Genomic DNA, 8993 nt, shown 5'->3' on the forward strand with positions numbered 1-8993 from the left:
TGAAGAATCGTAATATACAACCTTGAGTGTCAGCTTTCTGGTGAGCCAGGGCCTCTTTAATACAGTCAGGATCTTCCCCAGTCTGGATAAAATGGTATATTCTATCTAGGTGATCAATCATTCCTGGGAACAACATTAAGTAATCTGTAACTTTTCGTAAGCGTAGAGATGCTAATAACATCCTATCGTCTTTACCGGGTACTGGATCGTATCTGCAAACTGGGAGGGGTTCTTTAAGCATGTCAAAATTTGAGGTTCGGGGTGTACGGTTCTTTAATATGTCCCTTATGTTTAACCTATGTTGTTGTGGCGGGGTCTGGTTACCTCCTGTCGCACCTCCAGAGGCGGAGGCTTGAACATGACTTGTCTGTGGGGACTGTGTAAGTAACTGAACTGGTGTCTTTCCAGGGTCAGGCCCAAACGGATTCAGGGTATTTATCTTAGGTGTAGGAAGTGGTGGAGGAACAGGTGGAACAGGATTCCGGGCGGGTGAACTTTGTTGTGGTACGGGCAGGACATTATCTTGGAGTGGGTTGCCACCTCCGTCACCGTCAGCAGGTGGTACCTGGGCAGGTGGATTGGTGTAAGCGGGAGCTACATCATCTAGATAGGAAGCAAGGAATATGTCCTTTGTAGTCCTGTGATTTACTTTAGTTGGAACCAATGGCGGTGGCAGATCTTTCGGTATTTCTGAAGTGGCTTCAGGTGAACCCTCGGTCACTAAGTACATGCCATTTACAAGGTTATTTCGCATGCGGTCTACTTGTTCTGCCTTTACTCGGATCCCCTCATTAACTAATTCGTTTTCTCGGACTTTATCCGACTCTTCCCTATGTCTGTCTTCTCTTCGGAGTGCTTTTTCGGCACGTTTATGTGATTCTTTACGCCAAAATTCTATGGCGTCTTTCTGAGATTGTCTGGCTTTCTTTTTCCATAGCGCTTCTTCTACTTTCAGGATGCACTCGGCATCCCATGTTCCTGTAACGGGCCATCTGTGTCTTTCTTCTAGGTGCTTAGTATACTCGGCCCATAAATCTAGGTACCGTATGGCATCTAAGCCATGCTTATGGTACATAAAATTTCCAGGAGTGTCCCTAGGGGGAATAGGAATTTCTTCCTCTAGCATTCCTTTCCTAGTTCCTATCTGTCTTAACTTATTGAAAAGCGGCATCTTGTTACTTAGTACTGGATACTCGATACTTGTCACTTACTTCTGAACACAGCTAGTTACACAAAAACACGGTAATGTACACAAAACAGTCACTCATACCACGACATTAATCACATGAAACATTTTGAACACATATTACTACCCTTTATACTAGATGTACTGCTAAACAGCACAGATACACTGTTGAGAACAGTGCAAGAACTTGGATGCTAGATGTACTGCTAAACAGCACAGATACACTGTCTAAAACAGTGCAGACCGTGTTTGTGTACCCAAACCCGTCTTTACCGGATACATATAATGCACCCGTCTAGATGCGTCCCCAGCAATGGTACTCACCGGGAAGCACGGAACGGAAGGCCTCGGAAAAACTCGACTGGACTGGACCGGACTGGACTCGACTCGACTCGATACGTGAATACTTCGGAACTTCGGAACTGGTGGGCCTCTTGACACCTCGGACCTTGCTTCTTTCGGCTAGGCTCTGGTCGGGATCCTCCGCACTCCTCACCGCCTCGTCTGGGTGCTGATCGCAGTCTCCGTCACCTCCGTAGGCCTGAAGGAGATACAGGAAATCCTGCGGGTACGCGTAGGGTCCGTCACGACCGTGGCAGGGGACCAAGGCTGCAACGCACCAACCGGAGCGTGGGGTGGGGGAGGGGTACCTGTTCGGGCGCCAGAATAATGTGGTAAATATTTGATTTACCGTCTTAATTTCTATGCAGGTAAGTACTTAAACAAAAATAACTCAATCGGAAAGAAAGACGCAGAGTCCGTGGTGTTAGAGTTCTTAGGGGTTTTATTCCTTAAAAAGGAATGGGTCAGGTACCGGATATCGGGTTCCTGCCACCACTGGGGTGCAGGAAGGGATAGAGCATACTTTATTGACATTACATTACTTTTATACTTAATATACACAATAGAAGTCAATGTAGGAGGCGTAACAGCTGAGAGAGACAAGATAAAGATACACACGTGTTAGCAATACGTAATCAGAAGGCGTGAACTAAGGCGTGCACAGAGGTGTGTTCTAGAAACGTCACATGTAAGTGTCAGAAGTAGGTGGCTCTATGACAGAATAGTGCAGAGTCAGCAGGAATCGGTAGCTAGAATGCGCGCGCAGCTGCATGACGTGTGATTGACGTAAAGTTGGAGGGTGCAGGGGACTTGACATTTACACTAGAGGAAAGAGACAGAAGTCTGGCATGTCAGATCAACTCGTTCCTATATCATATCTGGTATCTGATGTTTGGGAACCATATTATCTAGAAGGAAAAGGTCTCTCGGACAGAGGCTATTCTATACTGACTGTGAGTGCGTGTATAAGCGTCTAGGTGTCTGCATGAGATGCGAGGGGGCATGGGCCTACCATGGTAACAGAGACTATGAATTACTTGGATGGAGACAGTGAGGCCGGGCCCTTTGCTCTGCAGCTGGAAGGATGTTTACTTAAACTAGTAGGCAGGAATGTATTTTTGAGGAGCGGAACAGATAATTCGAAGGTTGAATACAGTCTTGGCAGGCAACAGGCTGAGCTAAGCGCCGTGAGCCGCGCAGGGAGTAAGGCAGAGGTCACGGGTACAGGGGCCGGCCCAGGCTGAGGCATTTCAGAGTCTGAAGGCAGGAAAAAGGCTTGATGGCAGAATTCAGGGCCTACTTCGCCTGGGCTGGAAAACGTGTAAAGTACACCACAAAAAGACGTTGGCAAGGCATACTTAGAAACGGACTATTCAACCCGTTCAGGGTGGGTCTGAAAGAGGACATGTTAACGTTGGACGCAAATGTGTTTGCGTCTTCATAGCTGGCACAGGAGGGAAGTTACATGCACTTTAAGTTCGTACATGGAGACGGTGGGGTACACGTTAGGGAACATTTCTTGACCATAAAATTTATATTTCCTCAGCACCATCTCCATACAGATAATCATGAAAGTTTCAAAACTCAGTTGAGTCAGATTACAGATCCAACTACCCGTGTCTCCTGGCCATAGATCAGTGGACGTGAATAAATTGTGTTAAATTAAAAAGATTACAACATTCCTAACCCATCTCTCCAAATGAAGAATCTATGTGTTATAATGGGTTCAAACCTCTCACTGATCCCACAAGTGATCCAAGTAGCTTTTACATGATGAGATGTTGCATTTCCTATACTTAGGATTCTGCCAAAAGGTACAAGACATCATAAGCCTAGAATTCTACTGCGGGTCTATGGTAGCAGTATATGCCTTGGAGTACCCAACCAAGTGATTGAAAAGCTGCAGATACTCCAGACTTCAGCAATGGAACAACTATTTAAACCCAACATTGGTCACACATGTTCCTTGCTCTTCACTTACCATACTGACTTCCTGTTTCAGGTGAGGAACTTTCAAAACAATTTTGATTGCTTGTTACAGCATCCATTGAACAAAACCATGTTCCCTTCAGCAAAAAGTCTGTATCTATCTTAAAGCCAAACCACTTTGATCAAAATAGACCCACTCTTCTCTGTATGTTCCTTCATCAAATCTTGTACAAGGGGAAACTCCTTCTGAATGGAACTCTCTGCCAGCAGCAGGAAGAATTTTTAATAATCATCTGGAGTTCTGGAGAACTCTAAAAACGTGGTTCTTGGAAGGTTAATAACAACTATGTTATAAGTAAACCAATTAAGTTCATGCGTAAGTGCAGTGATGAAACCACACCATTTTTACATCTAATATGTTGGGGTGACCGAGTGCCCCTCAGAAGCTGGATGTACAAGAATGTGGAGAATGTCATTCTGTCTGGTACAGAGTTGATTCCTGGTATACTGAATAATAACGAATAAAACAACAATACTCAAAACTTTTCAGCAATAATCAATCAAAGACCAAATGAGTCACAAAACGAAAAACACACCAACAATAAATCAAACAAAGTTTGCATTTAAGGATAAATCCATATATATTTTTTACATTTTATGGTGTCGAGCCGACATTAGACGACTGTCAAAGATCATGAACATACAATTTGTTCCAACGGCGCAAGTGAGAAGGTGTAAAAAGTGTGAAAAAAGTGCTAAATTTTAACAAAATATATACAGTGCTGCAAGAATTGTTGAAATTAGTCAATCAAAGGACCTCCATCCCTAGGTACATGAAGCTCCACAACGCTTGGGATTTTAAATTTTCATTTCGGACTAGACTAGACGAACCAAGGGACAGCGCGAATCAAGGAAGATTTGTGAGGTATGGTGCCATTGATGTGATTCACAACCGTCAAGGACCCCCTTTCAGTCATTGCTTTGAATCCAACCGATCGGTGGACCATACCTCGCAAATCTCCATTGATTCAGATTGTCGCTTGGTTCATCTAGTTTTGAGGAAGACCCGCTGTGCCTACCAGTCAAGCGTCGCAGTACATGTGATAATCTTGACCCTACTCTCTCCACCCCAAACGGAATGGAAGTTTAAAATCCCAAGCGGTGTGGAGCTTCATGTACCTAGAGATGGATGTTCTTTGAATGACTATTGTTCCTGGACCCCCGGGGTGTGAGCCTTCTCTTGTTGAGCCCAGAAACAAAGCCTTTCCTGGGCGGAGGTAGACACACCTCCCCCATGTCCGGCAGAGCCATCTGTGGCATGGGAGCTTCAAAGGCCTTGCCACCTTTGTAATGTGACCCACAGCCTTTTCTGCTATTAGCAGCAGAAAGACAGGCGGGAAATATTAGAGCAACCCAGAAAGTGTGCCCACCTTTGCCAACACCAACCCTTAGGTGGGGGAGGCGAGGTGAAGCCCACTCTACAGTGATGCCATCTTGCAGATGGCAGGCACTTGACAATCAGTATTAGGGATTGTGCCTACTCCTCCACTAGGGGTGAGCACACCAAGGGTATAGTCACCCTCAGGTCAGTAGCCCAATGGCTACTGACCTCAAGACCCCTAAAACGCCCCTTAAATACAGTATTTAGGGGGCAGCCCTGAACTAAGAAGACAAATTCCTGCAAACTATGAAGGGCGAAAGAAGATGCCCAGCAGAGGAGACTGCAGAAGAGAACTGACTTGGCCCCAATCCTCCCGGCCCGTTTGCAGTATCCAGAGAAAGCCCCTTTGTCTTGCAGCCAGTGACCAACGAACCCCTGGGAGGACTGACTGCCTTCAACAAAGACCAAATCTCCTGTGAACAACAGCTCTGTTGAAAAGAAACTCCCAAGACAAACTCTGAGCCTGCTGAGGACAAAGAACCACGATGCCTGGAGCCACCACTGCACCCGACACCTACTGCCCCATCTGGGTGGCCCGCTGGTCTCAATGAGGTCCCCCAGCATTCCAGAGTCTGAGTCCACCATGGGTTGACCCCTCCAGAACTCACCAACGTTGCCTGCACCATCTACATGGAGACTCCCCCAACCACCAGTGGTCCGGTGGGGTGAAATCTGACCTCAAAAGACACCCCTCCAACTGGCCGCCCTGAGCCCTGTGAAAAAATTACCTGAGGTGCAGCTTTGTCCCTGAGCTCTCAAACTTACCTGCCCAGCTGTTGGTTCCTTCCAGAAGTATTCCTGGACCAAGCCTGCAGCCAAACTCCAAAACTGCCATTGAAAACAACAGGGCACCCCAGCAAAAACAGCACCCTGCATCCAGCCGCTCCTAACCAGCTGCAGGTGCACTTTGTGTGCTAACTCAGATCCTTATTTGCCCTGAACCTAATACCAGGAGCATTGCTCCCACAACCTTGTGGCCTGCTTGTCAGCAGCCACCAACTGGAGGCCCCCATTGGATAACATTGGGCCTCAGAACTCTGCTCCCGGCCACCCTAGTGCCGCTGAGGGTGTTCTGGGAGTGCATCCTCGACCCTAGGGCAACCCTGGTTCTAACCCCAGAATACCAACTCCCACAAATAAGAACTTTCCTGCAAAACGTTAAATTAATTTCCTTTCATAGGATTGTATTGACTGCTTTTCCTTGAAAATTCTTCTTAGTCTGGAGTTGGTTTGTATGAAACATTGAACAACTGCAAATGTACTTAAAGTGAATTACTTACCTTTTGTCTAGGAAATGTCTCAGTGTGATATCTAGGTATATCACACTGATTACCAAAGTAACTTAAAAAGTAATCTAAAAAGTAACGTGCACAGTAATCTGTAAAGTAACTGAAAAGTAATTTCTAACTGTTGAATTACCTGTAATTCAACCAACTGCATTTGAAACTGCATTTAACTGTTAATCACTGCATAAGATTTTGCAAAATATTATTCCACTTACCTGCACCAGGCTTGGCTTGGTCCTAGAAATAATATAACTAAATATTATTTTTGATACAAACCAATTGGTCTGACTTCAGTCTTTTTGTGTGTGACATAATTTCTTGCCTGAGTGTGTACAACTTAGCCTTAGTTCTCACCCCCCTACCACAAATAAAAAGTATGGTGCTATCTACTTTTATCTCTGCATACCTTTGGGGTTTCTCTGGACTCTGTGCACACTATGCCTCCTTTTGGTATAGTATACACAGAGCCAACTTCCTACAAACGACATTAATGATGAACATGTCCTTGTGACCCAAGTGGCATATTTGTGAATGTTTCCTAGACTGGATCACCTAAATTGAGATCTGTCTGTTGGACTAAGGGGAAAAATGGTCTGTCCAAAAAAGCAGAATTGTACTTAAAATGACCTTAATTGGGATGTCTGAAGAGGAGGATGAAATATATAGAGGCTATTTTGATGTAGGTATGGAGGTAGTTTGTCGGCTAAGTAGGACTTTTATAATTCTCTGGCTGAGTGGCTTTTGAACATCTTAAGCTAAAGGTTAAGAACCAACCAGCAGGCCCAGGTTTCTGGGCCTCAATTGATTGCCACTGCTAGTTTGTAGCAAATATGCTAATGATGGAGGCCCTTTGAACAATAAGATTCCTAAACATAGTTTGAGGCACAGGTTCTATGTAAAGGTTCTTTCTGCAAGTGAAGCTGTAACTAAAATCTTTACAGGTATAGAAAAGCAGAACATATTTAGAAAGGAGATTTGTTCTTGGGTTATCCCGTCTCTTTAGCTCAATGAAGTCCTTAGGGCTACATTGCTTTCTACAAGCTCCTTAAATGTAATATACCAACCAATAAACCTTAAGTATTCAGATGCATATATCGTGCTGTGGGATGTAGGTTTTAAGTATGTTTTCAGCAGTGTAATCTGTTTCTGCGGTACTTTGCGGTATTTGTGTCTAAGCCTGTTAGTCACGCTGATAAAACATCGTTTGGCTTTCACTGCTTTAATTTGTGCAAATTGCTGGTCGGAGTACTGCTGGCGTTGTAGACTCGGCCTGTTATCTTCCCAAGCTGAATCAAATGAGCGTTGTTATGTTGGGTAAAATTAATTCCAGTTAGTTTCAGTGGTATAAATATTAATAAAATAAATTAGTAACTATAATAGCTAAATAAGTATCCAAACTTTTATTTTACTAGTACACATTAGAATGTTCGATTCTGCCTGCGTGCAGTGTTACAGTAAATATGCAGTCATCAGAAGCTTGAGAGGTTATTCAAAAGTATGTTATGCATCCTATAGGTCTACCGAAGTATTCGTCTCATAACGCAGGGTAGGAACACGTCCGTAGTTTTATGCTCCTGTGGTTAAGCCAATCACCGTTACTCCGAGTGACTGGAAGAATGTTAAAAGGCCCCGATGGCCTCAGTGACAGACTCGGGCCTACAAAAGGGACATTGTTCCTCTTCTCATCTGTCCTCAATATAAATATTTGAGTGAAATCTGCTTAAAACCAGTTCTCTTAAAAACTAACAGCCGGACCACAAGTGAAGTCTGTTGCTGCTAAATGCTGCCCAGCCTGAGACCACAAAGTCAGTTTTGAAATGTAAGAAGTGGCATGAAAAAAAAGCCTGAACTGCATCAGTTCTATGGTACAGACGAAACCGAACCGTGAGTCCTTCGTTGGTTTCTGTGGCGTGTGTAGTGGTTCTCGGCACAAAAGGCGCACTTCTTGTTGCTTGCTGCCTGAGTATTAAGGCTTTGTTAATGACGTACGCGTTAATTCCAAAGTAATGAACAGGCGCCCCCTGCGCCTAGGGGAGGGGCGCCCTTAGTTGCGCCATGTGACTGAGCCCCCTATGGGTTAGCTAAGAAGGGGGTGTATCGAGTAAGGAGGGACCGTGATGTCAGCAGGGCGTGCAGGATTGTAGGGGAGGTTATTTAAGGCTGCGCCTGGGAGCAGTCTGCCTCTTTGTCCCCTTAGACCTCCAGCAAGCATTAGCGGAAAGGAGGACCGACCTGCCGGTGGTCCTGGACTCTACTGCCCTAACCTGCAAAGTATGGACTGAGTAGAACCTTGGGGAGGCTGCCTGTGTTCAGGCATCCCGTTGGGCCGGTGCGTTATGCGGTGCCCTGGATTTCAAGTAATGCAACTGTTTGCTGTGCGCATTGGGGCCTGCCGGCGCAATGTGTGCAGCTGAGTGGAGAGCTTGGCGAGGTGAGACGGACAAGTTCCATTGTAAAGCCAAGCTCAAGTGCAGGTGTAATGTTGTGCCTAATTATCTTACTGCCTTTGACATGTTGTTGCCGCTAAGTGTACGGCCAAAACTGAAGTTCAAGTAATGTCGTTCTGATGATGTACTTAATGCCTTTGACAGGTTGATGCGGCTAAAGCATGATGCCATGAATAATTGTATATATCCAAAAAGGATGGTTTCTCCTATTTGTCTGTGAAGAATTACCTTACCTGGTTTGATGTGAAATAAAAGGCTACGCCCTAGACAACATGTCCTGACTCTGACAGTTATTGGGCATAGCTGGGAGGAAAAATGTTGGAAATAAGGAAGGGTGAATGTCACGTTGTGTGCATACTAAG

Source organism: Lissotriton vulgaris, chromosome 7 (assembly GCF_964263255.1).
Source record: "Lissotriton vulgaris chromosome 7, aLisVul1.2, whole genome shotgun sequence".
NCBI lineage: Eukaryota > Metazoa > Chordata > Amphibia > Caudata > Salamandridae > Lissotriton > Lissotriton vulgaris.